A 13,386-nucleotide genomic window follows, 5' to 3' on the forward strand; every position below is an offset into this window, starting at 1 on the left:
GCTGGTAGTTTCGAACCGCTGAACTTAAGGTTCGCAGCCCGATTCGTAGCCACTACAAATCTCAGTAAATTTTTTGTAACTATAAAGAAACTTATTCTAGAATTTATATGACAAGAAAAAAGGACAAGAGTAGCTTAAATTTTCTTTTTTTTCAAAAAGAAAACTTAAATGTGAGGACTCACTCTATCTAATATTAAGATAAGTACTAGACCACCAGCCATCCTTCGGAAATTTTCTACAGGTTGCTATGAGCTGGAACTGACTCAATGGCACTCAACAACACTATACAAGGGTAAACCAAAAAGCATCACTACTAAGTTCCAGTTCATACATGATGGATTTATTCCAAACAAACATGTTTAGACTTGTTTCTGTAATCAGTGGAGGGTTTCTGTGAAGGTCTCTCAGAAATGCACCTGTCTTAGTCTCGTTAGGGTGCCTTCAAAAAATTGGCTTCCAAAGGGATCTGCTTGGGCCAGTTGAATTCAAGGCTCAGGTCAGCTTAAAAGGTTATGGTGACAGTCTTTGAGGACTCTAAAAGGGTAATTTTGATCAATTTTCTCTAAGGACACAGGGCAATCATCAGGGCTTATTATGATGTTTTAAGAACATTGAAAATTGTGCTGGTGAGAAAAAGGTCAGGATCGTTGGGCTAAGGATTTGTTTTTCTATCATTGCAATGTACCTACTCATTCTTAGAGTAGCAAGGGTTAACCTCTGGGAAACTTTAAGCCATAAGCCTACAGCCCTGATCTTGCCCTTTCAGACTTCTTTCTGTTGCCCAAACTCAAAGAACATTTCAAAGAAACACGATCTGTGCCCCTTGAGGATGCCAAAACTGTTATTGTGATGTGGTGTAAATCAAAGAGTACAGAATTCTTCAGGGAATGGTTAAAGAGATGGAAACACCACCATCAGAAACCTAGAGACCTAGATGAGGATATGTTGAGAAATAATAATTTCACATTTTGATATTTTTGTTTAAAAATGTTTCTATGATTTTGTAGCAATACTTTTTAGTTACCCTCAGATGGTGCCAGACTAGGAAGAAGGACCTGGATGGAGATCTACCTCTGAAAAAATTGCCCAGTGAAAACCTTATGAATGACTGCACAAAGCATCAACAGGGAACTGTCAGAAATTCAGAAGAGAACATGGAATGAGGAATATCATTGTTGCCATCAAATGGCTCTTGGCTAAAAACAGAGAATACCATAAAGTAGTTTACCTATGTTTTATTGACTATGCAAAGATGTTCTACCTTGTGAATCAAGCAACAAATAGTGGGTAACATTGAATAGAATAGGAATTCTAGATCAGTTAACTATGTTCATGTGGAACCTGTACAAAGTCATTTGAACAGATACAGTGATACTGTGTCCTTTAAAATCAGGAAAGGTGTGCATTCGGGATGTAACCTTTCACCATACTTGTTCAATCTGTATGTTAAAAATAATCTGAGAAGCTGAACTGTATGAAAAAGAATGCAGCATCAGCATTAACAACCTACTATCCTGGCAGCCTGGTATGGCGCTCCAGGTTAATGCACTGGACTGCAAGGTCTGTTTGAACCACAAAGTCGGCGGCTCAAGTTCGCCTCACCATCTGCTCCTTGGAAATCCTATACAGGATCACTGTGAGTTGGAACCAACTCATTGGCACTTAACAATAACAACATATGTAGATGAAACAATCTTGGTTGCTGATGGTGGGTCAACAAGAGGACTTGAAGCTCCTACTAATGAAAATCAAAGAATTTGTCTTCAGTATGGATTACATCTCAAGATAGAGGAAGCAAAAATCCTCACAACTGGACCAATAAACAACATGATGATAAACAGAGAAAAGATTAAAGTTGTCAAAGATTTTGTTTTCCATGGATCCACAATCAACGCCCACGAAAACAGCAGCCACGAAATCAAACAACGTATTGCATTGAGCAAATCTGCTGCAAAAGACCTCTTTAAAGCATTAAAAAACAAAGATGCTGCTTTGAGGACTAAGGTGACCATGCTGTTTTCAATCATGTCATACACAGGTGAAGCGGGACAATGAACAAGAAAGACCAAAGAAGAATGTGGATGCATTTGCATTATAATATTGACTCTACCATGGCCTGCCAGAAGAACAAAAAATTCTGTTTTTAAAGACATACAAGCCAGAATGCTCCTTAGACTTTGTCTCAAGTACATCAGACATATTACCAGGACGGACCAGTCCCTGGAGAAGGACAGCATGCTTGGTAAAGTGGAGGGTCAACAAAAAAGAGGAGGACTCTTAATGAGATGGAGTAACACCATGGCTGAATGGGCTCAAATAGAGCAATAAATGCGAAGCTGGTGCAGGGCCAAGCAGTGTTTTGTTCTGTTGTACATAGGGACACTATTAGTTGGAACTGACTCAAGGGCATCTAACAACAACAGCACATAATAACAATAATTAAGATAGTGTGGTATTAAAGAAATGACAGACATAAAAATGAATGGAGCAGAATAGAAATCCCAGAAACAGACCAATGAAAATATGCCTAATTGATTTTTGACAAAAGTCTGTTCCAATTTACGGTGCCCCTGCATAGGGTATCTGAGGCTGTAAAACTCTGCAGGAGCAGAAAGCCTCATCTTTCTCTCACAGAGTGACCAGCGTACACAAACAACTGATCTTGCGTTTTGCAGTCTAGTTCTAATCCTACAGAGCCACTGAGCTCTCCACAAGTGATGCTAGAATATTAGAAATCTAAGGCACTCTGGTAGCGTAGTGGTTATGAATTGGACTGCTAACCTCAAGGTCAGAAGTTTGAAACTATCAGCTGTTCCGTGGGAGAAAGATGAGGCTTTCTGTTCCTGTAAAGATTTACAGCTTTGGAAACCCTATATGGGGTCTCTATGAGTCGAAATTGACTCCACAGCACACCACCACCACCATAGTCTAAAGAATTAAACTTTTGTATCTTTGGCAACTGACTGATTATTACATAGTGTTAATTTTTATTGTGGAAGACATTTATATTATAATTTACATTATATTGCATTATGAAATAGAATTGCTTTATAATTTATATCAGAGTACCCTATGGAACTGCAACTAGACTAATGAATGTTTGGTCAATAAAGGGGAAGGAACTACAACCTAGCCACAACCTTGACCTAAACCTTGTATCTCTATATTCATTCAAAATGGATCATGAATTTAAATATAAAACTATAGAATTTTCACAAGAAAACAGAAGAAAGTTTCGGGGGCGTGAGGCTAGGCAAAGAGTACTCACATATAACATCAAAGGCACAGTCCATAAAAATAAATTAATAACTGTGACTTGATCAAAATAAAAACATTTATGCTAAAAAAAAAAACCATTAAAAGAACAAAAAGATAGATTAGGAGAAAACATTTACAAGCCACATAACCATCAAAGGCCTTATATCTAGATTATATAAAGAACTCTCAAGACTCAACAGTTTTTTTTTAAATCTACTTATAAAATATGCAAAAGATATAAACAGATATTTCACCACAGAGGACATACAGATGGCAAATAAACACATGAAAAGCTGTTCAATATTATTAGCCATTAGGAAAATGCAAATTAAACTACAATGAGCAATCATTACACGCCTACTAGAAGAGCTAGAATGAAAACTGGTAATCATACCAAATCTGGTGAGAATATGGAGAAACTGAATCTTTCATACACTCCCTGTGGGAATGCAGAATGGTGCAGCTAATCTGGTAAATGTGAAAATCAAACCACAGTATGGGAGAAAATACTTACAATGTGTATAACCTAAAACCAGACTCCTGGTGTGGTGCTGTAGGATCAGCACTGAACTCAAACCTACCAGCTACTCTTCGGAAACCCTATAGAGAGTTGATTCTATGACACTTTACAACAACAATAACCCAAAAGGAACTCTTACACTTCAATAACAAAAGGCACATAACCCAATATAAGCAGGTAAGAGATTTGAGTAGGTACATCACAAAACGAAAATGCAAAAGAACAATATGTAATTATGTGTGTGCTTGAGCTTAAGGAGTTCTGGTAGCGTAGTGGTTACGAATCAGGCTGTGAACTTCAAGGTCAGCAGTTCGAAACTAAAAGCCGTTCTGCAGGAGAAAGATGAGGCTTTCTGCTCCCGTAAACATTTACAGCCTTGGAAACCCTGTGCAGGGTCGCTATGAGTCGGAATCAACTCCACAATACTTACCAAGAACAACATGCTTGAGTTTATTGCTGCTATCACTGTATTAATCCATCTCATTGGGGGTTCTTCTTCTTTTTCTCTGACCATCCAATTTACCAAGCATGATATTCTATTTTTAAATGGTGAATTTGATATTATGTGAGTTTTATGTTAATATTTAAAAAACATAAGGATAATATGAATCCAGGTAACAAAGTAAAAGCATACATTGTCAAAACTTTTCCAACGTAACACATAGGATCTGTGTGCCCTATTGGTTTTAATTAAACCTCAATTAAAAACAAAAACAGCTGGGTGATAATGTATCCCTCAAAATGCCAAAAGACATTTTAAGACAAAATGCCAATAAACACAAGTTTGCATGTTATTAGCAAGGGAAAGCAGGGAATACCAATGGTCATCTAATTAGTCTGAGAAAAGAAGATCTCCAAAATCCAGGGAATGGTCCTTCCTAACAACATGTCCGAAGTGTAAGAGACAAAGTCTCGCCAGCCTTGCTTCTAAGGAGCAAGCATTCTGGCTGTATTACTTCCAAGACAGATTTGTTTCTTTTTCTGGCAGTTTCAATATTCTTTGCAAACACTATAATTCAAAGGCATCAATTCTTCTAGGGTCTTCTTTATTCATTATCCCAACTTTCACATGTATGTGAGGACTAAGGTGCTCCAGACCCCAAACCCTAATATTTTCAATAGCATCATATGCATGTGAAAGTTGGACAATGAATAAGGAAGACCGAAGAATCTATGCATTTGAATTACGGTATTAGAAGAAGTATAACCAGCATGCTCCTTAGAAGCCAGGATGGCCAGACTTCATTGTCTGTCATACTTCGGTGATATTATCAAGAGGTCCCAGTCCCTGGAGAAGGACATCATGCTTGGTAAAAGTGAAAAAGGGGAAGACCCCCAACAAGATGGATTGACACAGTGGCAGCAGCAGTGGGCTCAAATGTAACCATCGTTTGATGGCACAGTAACTGGCAGCGTTTCAGACTGGATGGCACCTAACAACAAAAATTATTAAAATAAAATCATCATAATAGGGAATCTTAGCAAGGGTATAAAAATACAGGGACTCGTAAATCCTAGTGGAACAAGTGTAAACCTCTACAGCATTTTGGGAGAACCAAAACACCCATTACCAATCACATCAGTTTCCATTCACAGCAGCCCTGTGCAACACAGGTGGGGAACCTTGTTTCTGCCAAAATTTATACTCACGGGTCATACAAAATTATCAACTTAAAAATTAGGCTGCTGTATTTGGTCCAAATTTAATTAACTCATGCCTAAAGATTTGCAGCCTTGGAAACCCTGTGCAGAGTCACTATGAGTCGGAACTGACTCCGCGGTACTTAACAACAACAATGTTATGGAGGAGTCCTGGTGTGGCACTGTGCTTAATGTGCTGGACTGTAAGGTCATTTGAACTACAAAGTTGGCAGTTCAAGCTCACCAGCCGCTCCTCAGAAACCCTTTACAGGGTCGCTATGAGTCAGAACCGACTCAACAGCACTAAACAACAAATGTTATGGAGTCCTGGTATGACGCTGTAGGTTAATGTGCTGAACTGCAAAGTCGGTTTGAACCACAAGGTCAAAGGTTCACGCTCACCAGCTGCTCCTCGGAAACCTTATACAGGGTCATTATGAGTCAGGAGTCCTGGTGTTGCACTGTGGGCTAAAGCATCAGATAACAAAGTCATTTGAACTGCAAGGTCGGTGGTTCAAGCTCGCCAGCTGCTCCTTGGAAACCCTATACAGGGTCACTATGGGTCAGAATGGACTCAGTGGCACTTAACAATAACAACAATGTTACAGAGTCCTGGTGTGGCACTGCGGGTTAATGCGCTGGACTGCAAGGTTGGTTTGAACTGCAAAGTTGGTGGTTCAAGGTCACCAGCTGCTCCTCGGAAACCCTATGCAGGGTGGCTAGGAGTCGGAATGGGCTCAAAGGCACTTAACAATGACAAATGTGATGGCTAGAATTGCAGTTGCCTTGGCAGGGCCATACCAAAGGATTTCAAGAGCCTCATGTGGCCCGAGGGCCAGACATTCCCCACCCCTGCTGTATAGGGTTCAGGAGGCTGTAAATCTTTGGGGAGCAGAAAGCTTCACCTTTTTGCCAAGAAACTGAGAATGGCAAATGAATCTCCACCTTTTGAGAGCCTTCCGGCCTTCCACTGATTAAGGATAGTCAGGTGAAGCAGGGTTCCATACCAACAGTGGTTTAGTATAGCTTGCAAGGGGAAAGAGGGAGGGCTTAAAGCAACACTTAACCCCTGTCTCCCAGAATAAAGGCTTGGAGGGGGGAGGGGGGCAGTGCTGGGGTTTTAAAAGGTTTTGAATAGGAAAAAGACATCATGTTTATTCATAGGGATAGGCAGGGATTTAGGGAACTAGTTCTTTTAAGAGGAGCCATGCTAATTAGGTGCGGGTGCAGGATTCAAGATGGATTCCACTGCAAAGGCCTCTGGTAGGAGCAGACAGAACTTGTGGGATGTCAAGCAGAGCATACCTGGTTCTTCATGACTCTAATTCAGACTCTTCCCAAGGGCTAGCATTCTCCTGGCCTTCCCTAGAAGATTTGTCCCTAAAATTATGCCTGGGCACTAGGTAAACCAGTCCAATCTGTAAAGTATCTCACAAGGAAATAAAACTACAGAATTTTTATGGGTGATCTTCCTTAATGACAAGTCTCATAGAATATGAAATTTTTATGGGTCTTCTTTCTTAATGGGTCCAAGGATGTACTTGTTCAACTATGGCCCTAAGCATGTCCTGCACATCTTTACAACTGCCAGAGGAAGGAGGGGCATAGGCCTCAACATTCCTCAAGACTTTGGTTACAAGATTTCAACTAATAGTTGTTGTTGTTAAGTGCCATCGAGTCAGTTCCGACCCATAGCGACCCTGAACAGGGTTTCCGAGGCTGTAAATCTTTACGGGAGCAAAAAGCTTCATCTTTCTCCTGCGGAGCAGCTGATAGTTTCGAACTGCTGACCTTGCGGTTCGCAGCCCGATTCATAACCACTATGCTACCAGAGCTCCAACTAATAGTGGCTCATGTTTAATTCTGATTTATGAACGTTCTCTCTCTCTCTCTCTCTCTCTCTCTCACACACACACACACACACACACAAAAACACACACACACACACACGCCCCCCCTCAATTGTAATACTTTTGGTAAGAGCAAAAGAATTAGAATCAACCTAAAAGGAAAAAAATGGCTAGGTTAAAAATCATGGGACATCTTATGTAATAGAATATAATGTAATCATTACAAGTTAAGTTTAGAAAAATAGTTGTTTGTTGTTATGTGCCATCAAGTAGGTTTCGACTTATAGCAACCTTGTATAGGATTTCCAAGGCTGTAAATCTTAATGGAGCAGAAAGTTTAATCTTTCTTCCATGGAACAACTGGTAGATTCAAACTGCTGACTTTGCAGTTAGCAGCCCAAGGTGTAACTCACTACACCATCAAGGCTTAGAAAAATAAATGGAAAATAAAAGGCTGAAAACATATCCAGCCCCTATCCATTAGACTTCTGCATAATTATAAAAGCCAGTGGTGGTTCCAAGCAAGATAGGTGTCTACAGGTGAGGTCAGAGTGGCAGCCTGGTGCAGCTGTTTGTACTCAAGCAGAGCAGCCATACCACACAGGACGAGCCTGAAAGCCCTGAATGGATATGGTGATAAAATGTTCTGGAATTAAACAGACGTGATGATTGCACAATATTGTGAATGTACTAAAAGCCAGGGGATTGTATATTTTTAAATGTGAATTTTTTATTATGTGAGTTTTATCTTAATTTTTAAAAACAAAAGGACAGTATGAATCCAGGTAACAAAGTAAAAGTATACATTGTCAAAATTCATCCAACCTAACACAGAAAATCTGTGTGCCCTATTAGTTTTAATTAAACAGCAATTAAAAACAAAAACAGCTGGGCAATAAAGTATCCCTCAAAATGCCAAAATACATTTTAGGACAAAATGCCAACAGGCACAAATTTGCATGGTATTAGCCAGGGAAAGGAGAGAAAACCAATGGGCATCTAATTAGTCTGAGAAGAGGAGATCTCCAAAATACTCAGTAGGTGTTGATGGGGGGAATGGGTTCATTTGAATTTTGCTGCTCTGTGAGCTCCAGGATTCACAATAGGATCCAAGGGAATGCCCAACACCCACTTGCCAGAACTCCCTTTGAGACAAGGCCACACCCTGCAGGAACAATGTTGTTGTTGTTGTTAAGTGCCATCAGTTCCGGCTCATAGCCACCCTGTATAGAGTTTCCAAGGGGTGGCTGGTTTGTTTGAACCATGGACCTTGTGGATTCAAACCAACCTTGTTTCCAGTGCTTTATCCCACAGAGATGAAGAAAAAAGAAGTTTCAAGTAAACAGAGGAACAGAGGAAATCTCAGAAAGAAAACCACCATATTTTCAGTATTACAGAAAAACAACAGAAGAGGGAGCTCTAGGAAGTTTGAAGGATACCTTGAGCCAACCAAAGTTCAGAACTAATTAGGCATCAAAATGAATAACAGAAAAGCATACAGGTGAAACTCCACACAAAGTCATTATAACAAAAAAGAAAAAGAAGATTAGAATAACATGACTGCATACAAAACAAAAAAAGAACGCCAGATTAAGAGACCAAGAACCAATCAAACCTGTAGCCTTCTATTTTAAAATGAGCTAAATTGCACTTTTAAATTACAAAAAACATGACGTAACAACGTAAGTGTGAATGAAAGCTCAGAAATTAGGTGACAGAACTCATGAAAGAAATAAAAAACAATCATTTCAGGAATAAATACTAAGCTAGGAGGCGCTCTGGTAACATACTGGTTACGAATCGAGCTGCTAATCTCACGGTTAACAGTTCAAAACTACCAGCTGTTTCGTGGAAGAAAGATGAGGCTTTCTGCTCCCATAAAAATTTACAGCCTCAAAAACCCCGTGCAGGGTCACTCCGAGTCAGAACTGACTCCACAGTACTTAACAAAATTTAACAAGAAGGAACACGAAAGCAAATAAAGAGAAATAAAAAGTGACAAGGAGGACTTTTTTTTAAAATAAAAAACGTGATAAAAAATATTCAAGGAAAGTAATGAATACTGAAGACAGGCAAAGAAGATTGAATGTCTGGGTAATAGGGATCCTTGAAAACACACTAAAACAAAGGAACGGAGAATTTCTAAAAGCTGTTACTGAATTTTTTTTTCACAAAACTTGTTTGAAATTACACTTTAAAATAGCATACTATATAACTACAAATACCAACCCAGAGTGACCCATATCAAGACATATTCTTATAAAATTACTAGACTTTATAGAAGAAAATTTTCTAAATCTTTAGACATCTAGTGAAAAACAGTAAGAGTCATAAGGGTAAGAAAATTACCTTATCATCAAACATTTTCTACACTGATACTTAATGCCAGAAAAAATTGGGGAAATATTTGTTACCCAAAGAAAAAAAGTATGAATCAAAGATTTTACATTCAATAAAACTAATATTCAGATATCAAGGGCACAAGTTGTTACCAACATCACAACATAAGGAATATAATTCCATGATTCCTTCCTTAGAAATCTCCAAAAAGAATGAGCTTCAGACAAATGACTAAAGAAAAAAGTCCCTAAAATAAGGGCAAGTGCCAAGCAGTAAACATGTAGTTATTGTGGCGCTGTAGGATAACCACTGGACTGGGAACCACAAGGTTGGTGGCTCAAACCTACCAGCTGCTCCTTGGAAACCCTCTTTAGTGTTGCTATGAGTTGGAACCGACTCCATGGCACTTACCAACATCAACAACATTCTAAATGAGGGACAAAAGGGACAGCTTATAGTATATATGGCTGAGTTTAAAACAACATAGTTACAAATAATTATTCTTAAATGATGTTGGATGCTGAGACTATATACAAACAAAAAAAAGTGATTTTTTTTTTTTTTTAGCTGCAATAACAAAAACTGTAACTCAGTAGTCAAGGATTCTCATTTTCTTGTGAATACATCTACTAAGTGGTGGTTTGTCTTAGGAATGATTTATCCTCACCCCCACCCTCTTTGAGATGTTTCTTTTTTAATTATGGCAAAACATGTACAACATAAAAGTTACCATTTTAACCAGCGGTGTGCAACTATGACCTCCATTTGTTTCCAAAACGTTTCCATTACCTCAAACAAAAAAACCTGTCCCCAGTAAGCAGTAATTTCTCCAAGCACTCAATAACCATCAATCTACCTTCTGTATCTATACATTTGTTTGTTATATTTTATATAAATGGGATGATCGTACAATATTCATTCTTTTGTGTTTGACTCATTTCACGTGGCATAATGTTTCTATGGAGTCCTTGTGTGGCGCTGTGGATCAACACTGTACTGCGAACCACAAGGTGTGCGGTTCAAACTCACCAACTGCTTCTTGGAAACCTTATACAGGGTCATTGTGAATCAGAGCCGACTTGACTGCACTTAACAACAACAGTTTTTCCATATACATATACATCATAGTATGCATTAGGACTTCCTTCCTTTTTATAGTGGAATAGTATTCCATAGCACAGAACTACCAGATGGACACTTGGACTGTTTCCACTTTTCAATTATTATGAATAATGCTGCAATAGACATTAGTGTATTGGTAAAAAGTAAATAAATAAATAAAAGTATTTTAACTCTCTAATTAATAACCTTGAGAGCACAGTGGCTTCATCTGATAAACACTGGACTGTGGAACTGCAAGGTCCGTGGTTCAAGCTGCCAGCTGCTCCACAGGAGAAAAATGAGACTTTCTCCTCCCTCTAAGATTTAAAACTTCAGAAACCCTATACAGGGTCACTGTAAGTCAGAACCAACTTGATGGCGCTTCACAACAAATTAATGACATCGGTAATAGTAAATACTACTATTATTATTCTGATACTGCTTTTGTTGTGTGAGAGGAGAACGAATTAAATAAATTACCGTGGGATATTCTAATTCTGTGCCTCTTATGTACTTGAGAAACAAGATTCATAATGTGAAAGAGAAAAGGACATAGCTGTAATACAAAAGAGGTTGAATTTTAAAACTCTGAAGTTATAAATTTGTTGTTGTTGTTTGCCATTAAATTGATTTTGACTCACAACCGTATATAACAGAGTAGGACTACTTCACAGAGTCTGACAGACTGAAATAAATAAATAACATCATAATAATAGAGAAAAGATGGAAGTTGTCAAAGACTTCATTTTGCTTAGATGCATTATCAACACGCATGGAAGCAGCAGTCAAAAAATTAAAGGTCTGCTGCACAAGACCTCTTTAAAGTGTTCGAGAGCAAAAATGTCGGTTTGAGGATTAAAATGCCCCTAACCCAAACCATGGTGATGTCAATAGCCTCATATGCACGCCAAAATCAGGCAATGAATAAGGAAGATAGTCGAAGAATCAATGCATTTGAATTAATGAACAAGCAAATCTGTGCTGAAAGAAGTACAACCAGAATGTCCTTAGAAGCCAAGATGGCCAGACTTCGTCTCTCATACTTTGGACATGTTATCAAGAGGGACCAGTCCCTGTAGAAATGCATCATGCTTAGTTAACTGGTGAGACAGCGAACAAGAGGATGGATTGGCACAGTGGTAGCAGCAATTGTGCAGATAGGGCCAGACCGTGTGATGTTCCGTTCTGTTGTACATAGGGTTGGTATGGGTTGGAACTGACTCAACGACACTTAACAATGACAACAATATTTATGGATCAGATTACCAGGTCTGTCCATATGCAAAGCAGCTGATGGGTTTAAGCCGCAGATCTTTCAGTTAGCTGCCAAGTGATAACCATTGTACCAATAAGATTCCTTGGTTATAAATTACAAGTATCAATTATATATATATGCATGTGTGTTTGTGTAGTCTTCATAATGTTATCGATAGTTTGTTATGATCCACACAGTCAAATGCCTTTGCATAGTCAAAGTAAACATCTTTCTGGTAGTCACTGTTTCAGCCAAGATCCATCTGATATCAGCAATGATGTTTCTCATCCCACGGCCTTGTCAGAATTTGGCTTGAATTACTGGCATTTTCCATTCTACATAATACAGCAACCATTTTTAAATTATCTTCAGTAAAATTTTACTTGCATGTGTATTAATGACACTGTTCAATAATTTCCTCATTCTGTTGGGTCAACTTTCTTTGGTATGAGCATAAATGTGGATCTCTTCCAGTCAATTGGCCAGGTCTTCAAAATTTTCTTGGCATAGTAAGTGCTTCCATCCTTTTGTTAAAAAATTTCATTTGGTATTCTATTAATTCCTGGACTTTTATTTTTTACCAATGAATTTAGTAAAGCTTGGACTTCCTTCTTCAGTACCATTGGTTCATATGCTACCCAAGGTTCATTAACCAACTGTGTTATATAGATTACACAACTTTGCTTGCTGAAAGCCTCAAGGACTAGAAACACTTACTGAAGAAGAACAAAGACTATAGCCTTCAGTAGAGATTACACCTCAATATAAAGAAAACTAAAACCCTCACCACTGGGTATGATAAATGTCATGACAAACAGAGAAAAGATTGAAGTTGTCAAGGATTTCATTCTATTTGGATCCATAATCAATGTCCATGGAAACCACATTTAAGACATCACTGAATATGTACTGCATTGGGCAAAAGACCACTTTAAAGTGTTAGAGAAAAGATGTCACTTTGAGGATTGAGGTGCCCCTGACCCAAGCCATTGCATTTTCATATGCATGTGAAAGCTGGTTAATGAATAAGGAAGACTAAAGAATTGATGCATTTGAATGATAGTGTTGGCAAAGAATAATTTAATCTCTGAATGGGCTGTCAGAAGAATGAACACATTTTGGAAGAAGTACAGCCTGAATGGTCCTTAGAAGCAAGGATGGCAAGACTTCTTCTCACGTACTTTGGACATGTTATTAGGAGGGACCAGTCCTGGTAAAGTGGAGAGTCAGCGAAAGAGAGGAAGGCCTGTGACTAGACGACTGACACAGTGGTTCCAACAACGTACTCAAACGTAGGTGTGATTGTGAGAATGGTGTAGGACTGGGCAGTGTTTATTCTACTGTGCACAGATAGGGTCACTGTGAGTCAGAAGCGACTGAAAGACTCATTGAAGAAGATCAAAGACTGCAGTATATATATA

The 13,386-nt window shown here is 38.7% G+C and overlaps 1 pseudogene; it reads right to left on the reverse strand.

The window, feature by feature from the left end:
* Positions 1 to 7,416: 7,416 nt before the first annotated feature.
* The window catches only part of LOC102834118, a 36,556-nt pseudogene continuing 30,586 nt past the window's right edge, over positions 7,417 to 13,386 (reverse strand).

Source organism: Chrysochloris asiatica, unplaced genomic scaffold (assembly GCF_000296735.1).
Source record: "Chrysochloris asiatica unplaced genomic scaffold, ChrAsi1.0 scaffold00020, whole genome shotgun sequence".
NCBI lineage: Eukaryota > Metazoa > Chordata > Mammalia > Afrosoricida > Chrysochloridae > Chrysochloris > Chrysochloris asiatica.